The sequence below is a fragment of the Nilaparvata lugens genome, chromosome 5, assembly GCF_014356525.2.
Source record: "Nilaparvata lugens isolate BPH chromosome 5, ASM1435652v1, whole genome shotgun sequence".
Lineage (NCBI taxonomy): Eukaryota > Metazoa > Arthropoda > Insecta > Hemiptera > Delphacidae > Nilaparvata > Nilaparvata lugens.
Window position 1 is genome coordinate 23846687 of NC_052508.1, and position 15002 is coordinate 23861688.

General features: G+C 33.6%; 1 protein-coding gene and 12 non-coding genes across 14 annotated transcripts in view; all 13 read right to left on the bottom strand.

Moving 5' to 3' along the window:
* Positions 1 to 15002, bottom strand: part of LOC111055199 (roundabout homolog 2-like) — a 261699-nt gene that overhangs the window by 17285 nt on the left and 229412 nt on the right. The window lies entirely within an intron of this gene.
* On the bottom strand, positions 6222 to 6293 carry Trnaq-cug. Its single transcript has one exon. It is a non-coding gene; the product is annotated as a tRNA-Gln (tRNA).
* Positions 6393 to 6464, bottom strand: Trnaq-cug. Its single transcript has one exon. It is a non-coding gene; the product is annotated as a tRNA-Gln (tRNA).
* On the bottom strand, positions 6735 to 6806 carry Trnaq-cug. Its single transcript has one exon. It is a non-coding gene; the product is annotated as a tRNA-Gln (tRNA).
* On the bottom strand, positions 6906 to 6977 carry Trnaq-cug. Its single transcript has one exon. It is a non-coding gene; the product is annotated as a tRNA-Gln (tRNA).
* On the bottom strand, positions 7077 to 7148 carry Trnaq-cug. The gene has a single exon. It is a non-coding gene; the product is annotated as a tRNA-Gln (tRNA).
* Trnaq-cug lies at positions 7248 to 7319 on the bottom strand. The gene has a single exon. It is a non-coding gene; the product is annotated as a tRNA-Gln (tRNA).
* Positions 7418 to 7489, bottom strand: Trnaq-cug. The gene has a single exon. It is a non-coding gene; the product is annotated as a tRNA-Gln (tRNA).
* Positions 7759 to 7830, bottom strand: Trnaq-cug. Its single transcript has one exon. It is a non-coding gene; the product is annotated as a tRNA-Gln (tRNA).
* Positions 7929 to 8000, bottom strand: Trnaq-cug. The gene has a single exon. It is a non-coding gene; the product is annotated as a tRNA-Gln (tRNA).
* Trnaq-cug lies at positions 11836 to 11907 on the bottom strand. Its single transcript has one exon. It is a non-coding gene; the product is annotated as a tRNA-Gln (tRNA).
* Positions 12008 to 12079, bottom strand: Trnaq-cug. Its single transcript has one exon. It is a non-coding gene; the product is annotated as a tRNA-Gln (tRNA).
* On the bottom strand, positions 12444 to 12515 carry Trnaq-cug. Its single transcript has one exon. It is a non-coding gene; the product is annotated as a tRNA-Gln (tRNA).

The following is a 15002-nucleotide window of genomic DNA, read 5'->3' on the forward strand; positions in this document are numbered from 1 at the left end:
TAAATGACTTGTTTTAGGGATCTGAAATGTTAAAGATCAAATTTTAATATCGTATAGATGCTGAAATTACATAAATATGGCCAAATGTACCATTTCGGTTTGAACAGGGATAGATCAGCTGCTAGTTCAAACCCGGAATGAAACACACATTATAATAATTGCTACCTAGAATGATGTAATGGTAGATAGCGTTGAACGTGAGTGGTGCATATGGCCCAAAAATTACTCTAACATTACGAAATCAATAGACATTTTCGTCAAAAATATGACTAATTATTATTTCATCAGTTGCTACAGCACAACACAATTTATCATTTCTTCATAGCTCCTCACTGTTAAATACATTTAACAATGTTCCTGAGTATCAATAGAATCCATTATTAAACCACTTCTCAAGATATTTCCCTCAAATATAATTCTAGTAGAATAGTTTCTTTTCTCAACCCACATACTTGAGTGTTGTTTTTTACACAGAAGCCTGCCGGGTTGTTATAGCAGATGGTAGGGAGATCTGAAAAGTTGGGAGATTCAAAGATTGTGGGTAGTTGAAAGTTTTAATTAACAGCCTGCGGGTATCAAGCAAGTGAACAGTGCGGTTCCGAGAGAGATAACACTATAAGGAAGAAGGGATTGTTCAATCAATCGTACTTAATTTACTTTCCCCAAAAAGTTAGAAATGAAAAAGGTAAACATGAAGTCATAACTAAGAAAGAACAATCGAGAGAAAATTGGTATTTGTACATTATCATTTATGCTTAGATTTCCGTAAGCAAAGTCATTTAGTTGAGAGGGTCAGATGGATCTCCTTTCTTATATGCTGGTATTACTTTTGATATCTTTAATTCGTTTGGGTACACTCCAGTTATAATTGAGGCATTGATTACGTGCAAAAGAGGTTTGATGAGTGATGACTTAGCATCCTTGATTATTTTTATTGGTATGTCATCATAGCCGGCTGACCATTTTGGTTTTATCGAATCTATTATTTTACTTAAGTCCTTCTCTTCAATTGTTTTACATCTAAATGATAATTTTGTAACTTTTTCATTTTTCTCATCTGTTACGTCACTTTTGGTTAGATAAGGGATGACATGAGTGTCAACCATCCCTACAAAATCATTGTTTAGTATGTTTGAAATTTTATACGGATCATCTATGTCTATACCATTCTCTTTAAGTACAATATTTTTAATAACTTTCTTGTCCTTTTTGTTTGTTGTTTCATTGTTAACTATTTGCCATATTGTTCTGTTTACATTTGTTGATTTTTTTATTTTTGAGTCAATATAATTCTTTTTTTTTGTGGAGGATAATTCTTTTTAGATGCTTTTTATGTGCTTTTATAGTTTTCTTTAAGTTTATATTACTTTGGTCTTTCCTGTATCGCTGATGCATTTCAATTAGCCTTTTATGTTCGTCGACAATCTCATTATCAATCCACTTATTACTACATTGTTTCGCTCTTAGTTTTCTACCAAACGGAAAGTTAAGATCAAAATAATATTTGAGCAAATTGTAAAAGTATGAAAATTTGTTTTCTACAGGACTCTGATAAAGTTCAGTCCAATCCAATTTATCTAGATCATTTATAAAACGCTGAATTTGGGACTTCCCAAACTTCCTACCCATTGTTTTAGTCTTTAAGCCTTCACCATTATTATTTGTGTTTAAAGTAATATTCTTATCATAATTTATTGTATTCTCCAGTTTTATTGACAGCCCAATAGCGAAATGATCTGAGAAAATTGTGTTTATTATTTTACTTTCCCATCTACTAAAATGAATGTCAGTAGCAATATTGTCAATGCAAGAGCCGCCAGTTGCACTAGGTCTTGTTATCTCATTTGTTGTTATTTGCATATTAAAGCTATTCAGTAAATTGAGAAGATCATCTCTTTGACTAGATTCTTGATTAAAATTAACATTGAAATCAGCACATAGAATAACATTGAATTTTTTAAAAGTAAACAGATAGCTTAACATGTCATTAAGAATGACTAGAAAATTATTAAAGATTGCACTATCTATGTTAAAGGGTCTATATAATGACATGTAGATTACATTCAATTCAGGTACTTTGATTGCACAACCCTCACACACCATTTCCACAGACATATTTCTAATTTTATGGATCACATTGAACTCTAAATTATTTTTAATGAGAATAGCAGCCCCACCATGAATTCTATTGGATCTGCAAAAGTATGATCCTAATTTAAAATTTTCGAAGCCAATATTGACAATTTCGACATCACTCATCCAGTGCTCACTTAGTGCTAACATGTCACATTTATTTTCAAGAGCGATTACTTCTAGGTAATTGATTTTATTCATTAAACCCTGGCAGTTCCATGAAATTATGTTCACTTCAGTGCTCTGGCAACCCTCAATTTGAGTTCTTATATAATTATTGTTCACTGTTGCTTTCGCATTGCATCTTGAAGTCCTGGAAGGTGGCGATAGGTCAGTAGTTGAGCCGTTCAGTCTAAAAAAATGCTATTGTTCTCACTCTGTTGTCCCAAAGGGATTGGCTGGTTAGGTGACTCCATGGCTTCCGTGATTCTCGATGCGGTGTTCAATATGGTATCGGCAATGAATTTTTTCCCCAGATAGTTCAAGTGAAGACCGTGTGATGTATGAAATCTTGGCCCTAAAGAACTTAAATCTGAGAAACACACATTGGAGAAGTGTTTGGTTATTTTTTCCAAGCGTTCATTGGTTCTTCTAATCTCCTTGTTCACACATGACCATCTCGGTAGATCATATCTATGTGGAACTGAGAAGATCAATACATTGGTGTGGCGCATATTTGTGAGTCTCCGCTTACACGATTGAATCAGACGATTAGATTCGTTACATGCCACATCGTTTGTTCCGGCGATAAACACAGCGAGGTCTCCATTACCCATATCAGAGCACATACTTTCACTCTCCTCTGTGACTCTTTCAAATTTCGCCCCTGGCTTCATCATATTAAACACTTCATAATTACTCTTTGACCTGATCCTATTTGTGACCTGTCTTCCCTGACTGTCAGAGAAACACCTTACTCTAACTTGTTTAAACTTGTTTCCAGCCTTATTTGCTTCTAACAGTGTTTGAACATTGCTTCTTATGCTTGATGTTCGTTTCCATGGATTCGTTTCCCCATCAACTTCTTCGATTTCTTTGACACTAGTTTTATCACTATTGTCTCGCACATCCATTTCACCTTTCAATTTCTGTAATTTAAATCCTGTTCATGCAATTGTCTAGTGTACCGCTGAATTTCATCTTCCAAAGTCTTTATTTTACTATCCATTTTTCTAATTAACTCCATATTATTGTGTTCATTATTAACTGATTTGTCGCGTCTTCTTAGCAGCATATCCATAATTTTTTCACCGAATATACTGATGTGTCATAAGTATACAATGTAGAAGCAACTTGTGCACGTTTTGTCCATATTTCGAGATCAGTAAAAGTGGGTAATGTGAGAATGTTTTCATCGAAAAATCCGAATTCAGCTCTGAGTATTCTCGAGATGATTGTTTCTGTCATTAAGACTACATAAACACCACAATCCACCGTGTTACTTTGCTGAGGAGTTAATTTAGGCAATAAAGGTATGTTCATATTAGAATCAACGTTAATATATTTAGCCAATTTATTTGTCACTATAGATGCATCTTTCAAATTGTGTTTTCCAATCGAATCGAAATAGACGTATTCATTGAGAGCCCTAACATAAACTGCAAGACTCCAATGGCAGCCTTCCTCTTTCAATTCAGTGCTCTTAGCATCATTTATAGGTAAAAATATGTATTCTTGGTCCTCTAATTTCAATGGTGACACTAACTGAGAAATATCGTCGAGGCATTTTACCGCTTGAACAATTACAGGATTTAATATACATATAGAGAGTCTATTGTTGATAGAATTATTCATTGCGCTGAAATAGATTTGGAGAACCTCATCAGTCACCCATTCGTTGTTTAGCATGGAAGTGACCAAATTAATTGTATTTTTAGTGTTTACTCCTATGTCATGAACTATATTATTATTTTTTGGTGTTTTATTAATTACTTGTTTATCCACATTCTTTCTAACACTGTGACCTTTGTCTATCAATGTTTTTTTATCATTTGTCTCTAGAAGCTTCATTTTAAGATAATTTCTTGTTGAAATTCGCGGACTAGGTGTCTGCTGCTTCGTTATAGGATCGGAGTGTGTCATTTCGTCGTGAAAGTTAATAATAATAATCACAAGTCTCGTAATAGTCCTGTTAATCTGTTACTTAAAGAAAACAAACCCAAATAAGTTAGGAATGAAGATGTAAACATGTATTTCATAGCGGAAGAAAGAACAAGGAGGGAATACTGTATTTGTACATTACGGAGTGAAGCAAAGTTATTTAGAGAAGGGAAAAAGAGAAAGATGTCAACTAAGCGGAGTGAAACACCACTTCATGCAAATTGAAGTCGGAGATTGGAATCAAAACTTTAAATGAGTTACTGTATCACACAGTACTGGATTTGCTGGAACTCTCTCATACATACTATTATTGTATTGCTTTATCCAAATTAGAGTATCAAAATTCGTCTCATCCTTAGTGCTGAGGAGTTAATTTAGGCAATAAAGGTATGTTCATATTAGAATCAACGTTAATATATTTAGCCAATTTATTTGTCACTATAGATGCATCTTTCAAATTGTGTTTTCCAATCGAATCGAAATAGACGTATTCATTGAGAGCCCTAACATAAACTGCAAGACTCCAATGGCAGCCTTCCTCTTTCAATTCAGTGCTCTTAGCATCATTTATAGGTAAAAATATGTATTCTTGGTCCTCTAATTTCAATGGTGACACTAACTGAGAAATATCGTCGAGGCATTTTACCGCTTGAACAATTACAGGATTTAATATACATATAGAGAGTCTATTGTTGATAGAATTATTCATTGCGCTGAAATAGATTTGGAGAACCTCATCAGTCACCCATTCGTTGTTTAGCATGGAAGTGACCAAATTAATTGTATTTTTAGTGTTTACTCCTATGTCATGAACTATATTATTTTTTGGTGTTTTATTAATTACTTGTTTATCCACATTCTTTCTAACACTGTGACCTTTGTCTATCAATGTTTTTTTATCATTTGTCTCTAGAAGCTTCATTTTAAGATAATTTCTTGTTGAAATTCGCGGACTAGGTGTCTGCTGCTTCGTTATAGGATCGGAGTGTGTCATTTCGTCGTGAAAGTTAATAATAATAATCACAAGTCTCGTAATAGTCCTGTTAATCTGTTACTTAAAGAAAACAAACCCAAATAAGTTAGGAATGAAGATGTAAACATGTATTTCATAGCGGAAGAAAGAACAAGGAGGGAATACTGTATTTGTACATTACGGAGTGAAGCAAAGTTATTTAGAGAAGGGAAAAAGAGAAAGATGTCAACTAAGCGGAGTGAAACACCACTTCATGCAAATTGAAGTCGGAGATTGGAATCAAAACTTTAAATGAGTTACTGTATCACACAGTACTGGATTTGCTGGAACTCTCTCATACATACTATTATTGTATTGCTTTATCCAAATTAGAGTATCAAAATTCGTCTCATCCTTAGTGATGAGGAATTGAATTCAATAAAACATAAAAGTGAGTATAGTAATAATGTGGTTATGGGCGTTGTCAGTCACTTGATAATGAATCTCACAGAAGTTGAATACAAATCGAATGAATTCAAATTCTGAGCAAAATAAATTGAATGGACTACCTTTATATTACCTGTTACCTGATAAATTTTATACTAATAACTGGTCAGTTATTATCATGCTACCTTGATACTATGGGATGATCTCAAATACTGCATTATGATATTAATGATTATATTATGGAACAAAAATGGAAAATATACTACTTGTTACCAAACTAAAACAGAAAGATATATGGTGAATTTTTTTATGTTATGAAGAAAAGGCTGTTTGACGATTGAATGTAATGATAATGAAGAAAAATAACAATGTAAAAAACTAATTCAGATTTTCAATAGAACTGTAAAAAAAGAGAAGATCCCACCGAGATTTGAACTCGGATCGTTGGATTCAGAGTCCAAAGTGGTGCTAACCATTACACCATGGAACCTTGTTGAAGAATATTCAATTTATGTAATCCAACAATGATGGATTGTTCTTAATATCATTAAAATGTGAAGTTGATATACATATCAACTCCAAAAAAGGAAGGTCCCACCGAGATTTGAACTCGGATCGTTGGATTCAGAGTCCAAAGTGCTAACCATTACACCATGGAACCTTGTTGAAGAATATTTAATTCATTCAATCCAACCATGATGGATAGTTTCAATTATCATAAAAATGTGGAATCAATATACAATTCAACTCAAAAAAGAGAAGGTCCCACCGAGATTTGAACTCGGATCGTTGGATTCAGAGTCCAAAGTGCTAACCATTACACCATGGAACCTTGTTGAAGAATATTCAATTTATGTAATCCAACAATGATGGATTGTTCTTAATATCATTAAAATGTGAAGTTGATATACATATCAACTCCAAAAAGGGAAGGTCCCACCGAGATTTGAACTCGGATCGTTGGATTCAGAGTCCAAAGTGCTAACCATTACATCATGGAACCTTGTTGAAGAATATTCAATTCATTCAATCCAACAATGATGGATAGTTTCAATTATCATAAAAATGTGGAATCAATATACAATTCAACTCAAAAAAGAGAAGGTCCCACCGAGATTTGAACTCGGATCGTTGGATTCAGAGTCCAAAGTGCTAACCATTACACCATGGAACCTTGTTGAAGAATATTCAATTCATTCAATCCAACAATGATGGATAGTTTCAATTATCATAAAAATGTGGAATCAATATACAATTCAACTCAAAAAAGAGAAGGTCCCACCGAGATTTGAACTCGGATCGTTGGATTCAGAGTCCAAAGTGCTAACCATTACACCATGGAACCTTGTTGAAGAATATTTAATTCATTCAATCCAACCATGATGGATAGTTTCAATTATCATAAAAATGTGGAATCAATATACAATTCAACTCAAAAAAGAGAAGGTCCCACCGAGATTTGAACTCGGATCGTTGGATTCAGAGTCCAAAGTGCTAACCATTACACCATGGAACCTTGTTGAAGAATATTCAATTTATGTAATCCAACAATGATGGATTGTTCTTAATATCATTAAAATGTGAAGTTGATATACATATCAACTCCAAAAAGGGAAGGTCCCACCGAGATTTGAACTCGGATCGTTGGATTCAGAGTCCAAAGTGCTAACCATTACACCATGGAACCTTGTTGAAGAATATTCAATTCATTCAATCCAACAATGATGGATAGTTTCAATTATCATAAAAATGTGGAATCAATATACAATTCAACTCAAAAAAGAGAGGTCCCACCGAGATTTGAACTCGGATCGTTGGATTCAGAGTCCAAAGTGCTAACCATTACACCATGGAACCTTGTTGAAGAATATTCAATTCATTCAATCCAACAATGATGGATAGTTTCAATTATCATAAAAATGTGGAATCAATATACAATTCAACTCAAAAAAGAGAAGGTCCCACCGAGATTTGAACTCGGATCGTTGATTCAGAGTCCAAAGTGCTAACCATTACACCATGGAACCTTGTTGAAGAATATTCAATTCATTCAATCCAACAATGATGGATAGTTTCAATTATCATAAAAATGTGGAATCAATATACAATTCAACTCAAAAAAGAGAAGGTCCCACCGAGATTTGAACTCGGATCGTTGGATTCAGAGTCCAAAGTGCTAACCATTACACCATGGAACCTTGTTGAAGAATATTCAATTCATTCAATCCAACAATGATGGATTGTTCTTAATATCATTAAAATGTGAAGTTGATATACATATCAACTCCAAAAAGGAAGGTCCCACCGAGATTTGAACTCGGATCGTTGGATTCAGAGTCCAAAGTGCTAACCATTACACCATGGAACCTCACAACAGTGAATATCAACAATAAAAATTGTCAGTGAATGGAAAAAAGTCGAATAAAGTTGTTTTCATCATATAAAAACCATTCTATGAAGTAGAATGACTACATTTTGAACATTTGCCAAGTTGGATTAGAAATTGAGATTGGAATTTATCAATAATGTTGCATAGTAAATAATTACCAAAACAATTTCTTATAAATGTTGATTCAATTGATTAGGAAAGCCAACAGAGCAAAATTATTGATTGGAATTTAGTGCTGGCAGAAATTGCTTATCGCAAAATGCTCAAAATGAATCACGGATTATTTCGTAATTATTTATTTGTGTATGGATATAATTTGAAATAGAAATACAGTAAAACAACAGAGTGATATGACGATTGGATTTGGGTATATCAGGCAACACTGGTTATAGATAACTGGGTAGATAATAAAGAACACTAATTAACCTTCTTCAACACTAGAGTTATTATTACAATTTTTGCTGAGCTGATATACTCGTGATTCAGCATTCATTGAGGTTCAGACCTTTGAAACCATGGAAGTTTTGATTGAGTTATGTGTTTGCAGGCATGTATTTTCTTAAGCATACTGTATTGTAATCAATGACCTCTATTAATACCTGTATTAAAAATTATATTAATTGTGTAACGGGATTTGGTATGCTAGTAATTTCATTGAATAAAACTTGATTTGATTTGATTATTCAATTGATAGAGATTCTTATTTACTCCTTCTTGAAAATAGAATAAGTTGAAGTTATTGTGTAAGCATAATTATTTGTGAAAAGAACCAAATTCTCCGCCAATGATTTATTTCTCGTACTGAATCCCGTTGACACGACCACATGGTTTCCTCTAATAAAGATTTATGCCAAATGTATTTGATGTAATAAGCGGGATGTTGACGGTAATAATACGTCACACACTTACTTTATCTCTGGCAATTAGCGATGACGTTCCCTCCGAAAGCCGCGCTGAAATATTCGTGTTGATTTACAACTGACAATGAATTTTCACCGATCGTAAATGGGAAATGCCATGTGAACAGGCTAGAACATGGCCGCTTTGCCCATAAAAACTGTCAACTGACGCAGTAACGCACTCGTATTATGAAGATTGATTGTGGATAATTCAACATTCAACAGCCAACGCATGGATGGAGCAAACCAGTGAGTTGATGAACCATCCTGATTGCAGCACATTTAGTTAGTTGATCACTCTCCATGAACTAATTGTCAATTGACACTAGTTTGTTCAAGCGAACATTAATTGTAATCTTCTAGCATTCGTTCATTCCTAAGATTATCAATATATTTTTCTATCGATTGAGGATGTTGAATTGAATGTAATGAAGGATTCAAATAATTTTTGTGATAAAGAAATTCACACCCATAATCCATGATAGTATTATTGAATGAGCGAAGCGAATTCTATGTTTCAAGTCAAGCGGCGTTTGTTTGTTTGTACCGCAGTTACAGTCGCAGTTATGGTCTGATTTGGATATAATTTGAAATAGAAATACAGTAAAACAACAGAGTGATATGACGATTGGATTTGGGTATATCAGGCAACACTGGTTATAGATAACTGGGTAGATAATAAAGAACACTAATTAACCTTCTTCAACACTAGAGTTATTATTACAATTTTTGCTGAGCTGATATACTCGTGATTCAGCATTCATTGAGGTTCAGACCTTTGAAACCATGGAAGTTTTGATTGAGTTATGTGTTTGCAGGCATGTATTTTCTTAAGCATACTGTATTGTAATCAATGACCTCTATTAATACCTGTATTAAAAATTATATTAATTGTGTAACGGGATTTGGTATGCTAGTAATTTCATTGAATAAAACTTGATTTGATTTGATTATTCAATTGATAGAGATTCTTATTTACTCCTTCTTGAAAATAGAATAAGTTGAAGTTATTGTGTAAGCATAATTATTTGTGAAAAGAACCAAATTCTCCGCCAATGATTTATTTCTCGTACTGAATCCCGTTGACACGACCACATGGTTTCCTCTAATAAAGATTTATGCCAAATGTATTTGATGTAATAAGCGGGATGTTGACGGTAATAATACGTCACACACTTACTTTATCTCTGGCAATTAGCGATGACGTTCCCTCCGAAAGCCGCGCTGAAATATTCGTGTTGATTTACAACTGACAATGAATTTTCACCGATCGTAAATGGGAAATGCCATGTGAACAGGCTAGAACATGGCCGCTTTGCCCATAAAAACTGTCAACTGACGCAGTAACGCACTCGTATTATGAAGATTGATTGTGGATAATTCAACATTCAACAGCCAACGCATGGATGGAGCAACCAGTGAGTTGATGAACCATCCTGATTGCAGCACATTTAGTTAGTTGATCACTCTCCATGAACTAATTGTCAATTGACACTAGTTTGTTCAAGCGAACATTAATTGTAATCTTCTAGCATTCGTTCATTCCTAAGATTATCAATATATTTTTCTATCGATTGAGGATGTTGAATTGAATGTAATGAAGGATTCAATAATTTTTGTGATAAAGAAATTCACACCCATAATCCATGATAGTATTATTGAATGAGCGAAGCGAATTCTATGTTTCAAGTCAAGCGGCGTTTGTTTGTTTGTACCGCAGTTACAGTCGCAGTTATGGTCTGATTTGGATAAAATTTGGTATACAAGTACTTTGAAACAAGGCGCATAAACGTATGTATTCAAATTTTTTAAATTCATTCCCGTTTCAAGATGGCGGCCCTTTATTCGGAAATTTTACCCTAAAAATCAACCTAACTTATCAATACTTTATCAGATCAGGTTCAAATTGGGCTCATTCTTCTCAACTCTTCAAAGCGGTATTATTCATGTATAACATGTTGAAAATTTTCTTATTTTTGGCATTTCAATTCTTTTTTTAAGTCCCAATTCAAGTTTCAGATTTTTTATCTTTTAAACCGTGCTTCCGAGCTCAAAAGTGTAGGGGACCTTTATTCTTCAGCGCCCAAGGTGGTCTTATTTCATATATCACATGTTCAAAATTTAAATAATTAGAATTCGATCATCCCCCCCTTACAAAGTCACAAATTTCAGATTTCTTATCTCTTTAGCTGTGCATCCTAGCTCAAAAGTGTAGAAAACTTTTATTTTCCAGAGCTCGAAGGCGGTCTTATTTCATACATTACATGTTGAAAATTTTGAATTTTTTGTAATTCAATTATTAACCCCCCCCCACCCAAGACTTACATTTCAAGTTTCAGATTTTTTATCTTTTTAACCGTGCATCCTAGCTCAAAAATATAAAGAACTTCTATTTCTTAGCGTCTACCACCGATCCTATTGCATTTATATTATTATACTTCAAAGTCTAAATCCAACTTGTATGTGTGTTTGTGTGTGAATAGGCGGGCGTGTGTCAATAGTGATTTTAGTGAGTGTAGCGAATTCTACTGTTCTCTGAACTACTAGTTGAAGTTATTGAAATTTTATGAATGTGAGGTGTGAATAAATAGACATGTCCCAATTGTTTCAATTATACAAAATTTATCTGAGCCAATAATGAAAGTGTTGAGGAGATAACAATAGAATTGAGATCATGAAAAATTACATACAACTTTTCTTATTAAATGCTGAGGAAAAATAGCAAGAGATTCGAAAGAAGAGAAGGTCCCACCGAGATTTGAACTCGGATCGTTGGATTCAGAGTCCAAAGTGCTAACCATTACACCATGGTACCTTGTTGAAGAACATTTTATTGAGTCTATCCAACATTATAACAATTATTTTTATTGTGAAAAATCGAAAATAAAAATACTCTCACAAACTCAAAAAATAGAAGGTCCCACCGAGATTTGAACTCGGATCGTTGGATTCAGAGTCCAAAGTGCTAACCATTACACCATGGAACCTTGTTGAAGAATATTTTATTGAGTCTATCCAACATTATAACAATTATTTTTATTGTGAAAAATCGAAAATAAGAATACTCTCACAAACTCAAAAAAGAGAAGGTCCCACCGAGATTTGAACTCGGATCGTTGGATTCAGAGTCCAAAGTGCTAACCATTACACCATGGAACCTTGTTGAAGAATGTTTGATTGAGTGAATCCAACACTATAACAATTATTTTTATTGTAAAAAATCGAAAATAAAGATACTCTCTCAAACTCAAATAATCTCAAATACTGCATTATGATATTAATGATTATATTATGGAACAACAATGGAAAACATACTACTTGTTACCAAACTAAAACAGAAAGATATATGGCGAACTTTTTCATGTTATGAAGAAAAGGAGAGAAAATAACCATATCCTATTATTATTTTCATGTCTCATTGATAGCAATAATTGCTGTTTGATGATTGAATGTAATGATAATGAAGAAAAATAACAATGTAAAAAAACTATTTAAGATTTCAAATAGAACCGTAAAAAAGAGAAGGTCCCACCGAGATTTGAACTCGGATCGTTGGATTCAGAGTCCAAAGTGCTAACCATTACACCATGGAACCTTGATAATGATATAACAATACATTTCTCTCATTGCGTCAAAAATCAAAATTATTTTATTGTGGAAGTTGAAGATAAATAGAAATTGAAACGCCAAAGTACGTTATGAGAATGGTGTTCAATTCATTATGAATTTGGTATGACCAGAGACAAACAAATATTTTATCCTGTATGACACAGTACGATGTACGATATGTATCATCATAGAGATGCACGATAGTAATCTGTTCCACTTGTCAACTACCGTCTAATAGAAGAATTATAGCAGGATTGCCAAGTTCAAGAATGATTGACTGATCACTAATGACTAATACACTAGTTTACATAATAGTATTTTTTGATAATTCAAGGTGAACTTATCGCTGAAGACAATAGTGAACTCGTATCAACACAGTTCAAAATTGAAATTATTGATACTCTATTCTGATAATCAACAATAAATTGTCAGACATAAGACTCTATTTTGTCAGTAGAAATTTTGCTTCGCTTCATAGAAATGATAGTCTTGCAAGTTGTTTTTCTCTTATATACCTTCTCATTGTCATTATATATTATGTTTCTCTTTTCAAGAAAGAATAACCTGTAAGTATTGTTAAAAACTTTTATATAAGAAATAAAAATGTATTTTTTAAAATCTGTCCATATCAAATTTCGGAGCAAATTCTTAATGCTGACTCAGAAAGAAGAATACGATTCATTCAAATTCTATCACTGGAAGTGTTATGTCAATACTCAACACATAAAAATACTGAATTTAGTGAATGTATAGCTTATGACGTAAATATTACGCGGGAATCGGTTGTTTTGTGAGTTATTTATATGGCGGTTGAGAAATGAGTATAAAAATATAGAATGAAATAAATACTATTTTGAGTACGATTTTGATCAATAAATACTATTTTGATCAACATTTGATCAAAACCATTCAAAGCAATAAAGTGTTTCATTTACTGCTTAACTGCACCTTTAAAATTTGAAGTCGAGTAATTTTCAATCATGCACCATCATTCCAAATATAATAGAATCTAACCTACAATTATTATTACAGTACACCTAATAACACCTTTCATTCTCCGTTCTACATTATTCGTTTATCAACTTGCAAATAACAGCCAGGTAATACAGCTGAGAAAGCAACCGAAGTCAGCTAGCAAGATTCGCACAGCTATAGTATAACACATCACGCACCCCATTGATGGAAATCACTTTCCATGTACATTTTCTTAACAAGGTAGCGGCAACGTTGCAATCATGTCAGAAAATGTAATTATGATAATGGCCCCGATGGGGATTGGAAAATACACTACGCTAGCGACAATGGTTGACGCGATTTTCTTCAGAGGTGAGGAAAGTTTACAACACGTTCTCTCTCCCCCCCGTCATCATTTCTCTCATCTCTATTTCATCTCCTCTTTCTCTGAATTATTCTCCTACTCTCATCACCCTCATATCCCACACTTTCTTTCTCAAACCACGAACTACTCCACATATTTTTCATATGTGTTGTGTGCATAACAATAGTTTCCGCGAAATAGAAAAAATAACTTTTCTTTTTCATCCTTTCCCAGTTCTCTATCTCCTAATATTTTCCTTTCCTCTCTTACACTTAAGTTGATCATATTTTAAAAAAAAAACTTCCTTGATACATTTCATGTTTCACCACTCTTGAAAACTCATTCTGCTGTCTCTTAGACTACCTTTTCCTGTGCATTTCTATTTCTTGAAATTTCCTTCCTATGTCTTGATTGAAGAGTTCATCCATATATCAATAATATACTACACTATCTATAATAAACTACATTATCTACACTATCCACACTACTCATCTACACATCTAGCTTCTCCAATTTAGACCAACAAAATAGGTAGCCCGAAAGAAACCTTCCAGGTTGTTTGAATAAATATATTGAGTAACTAGATAGATGAGATATAAGTAGTGTAGTTGGTGTGGATAAGTCTATTAGAAGTCATATTAGAGAGAAGAAGAATATTCAACTGGAATCAAGAAATGTATTAGATATTTGCCTGAATCTATTTGACATTACTGCAAAATAATATAATATTTTCTCATCAATCTACATTGTGTAGATTTCTTCTTTTAAAATATTTGTCTGAAATAGCAACCACTTGTACCACGTAGGGTGTTTGTCAACCCATTTTTTATTCCCCTTCACACTCCACACACCACCATACTACCCAGGACCTCAAGGTATCGTGCACATGTATTCAGCCTATCCTGTCAAGTTGACTCCAAGTTCATATCTATATGAGAAAGTCTGTGATATATACATATTGAGGGACCGCCTGTGGCTAGTTATCAAGTTGGGATATCACGTGACTGAATCACGTGACGTCACGCTATCACACTAACCACCCCTAGTTAATACCGTAGGCCACCCGAGATGTTGTATCGAACTTAACCTGCGTCAAAGTATTTGACTCTTGTAGGTTGACTCTGCTCTAGGCTCATACTGTGCTAGTGTGTTGAG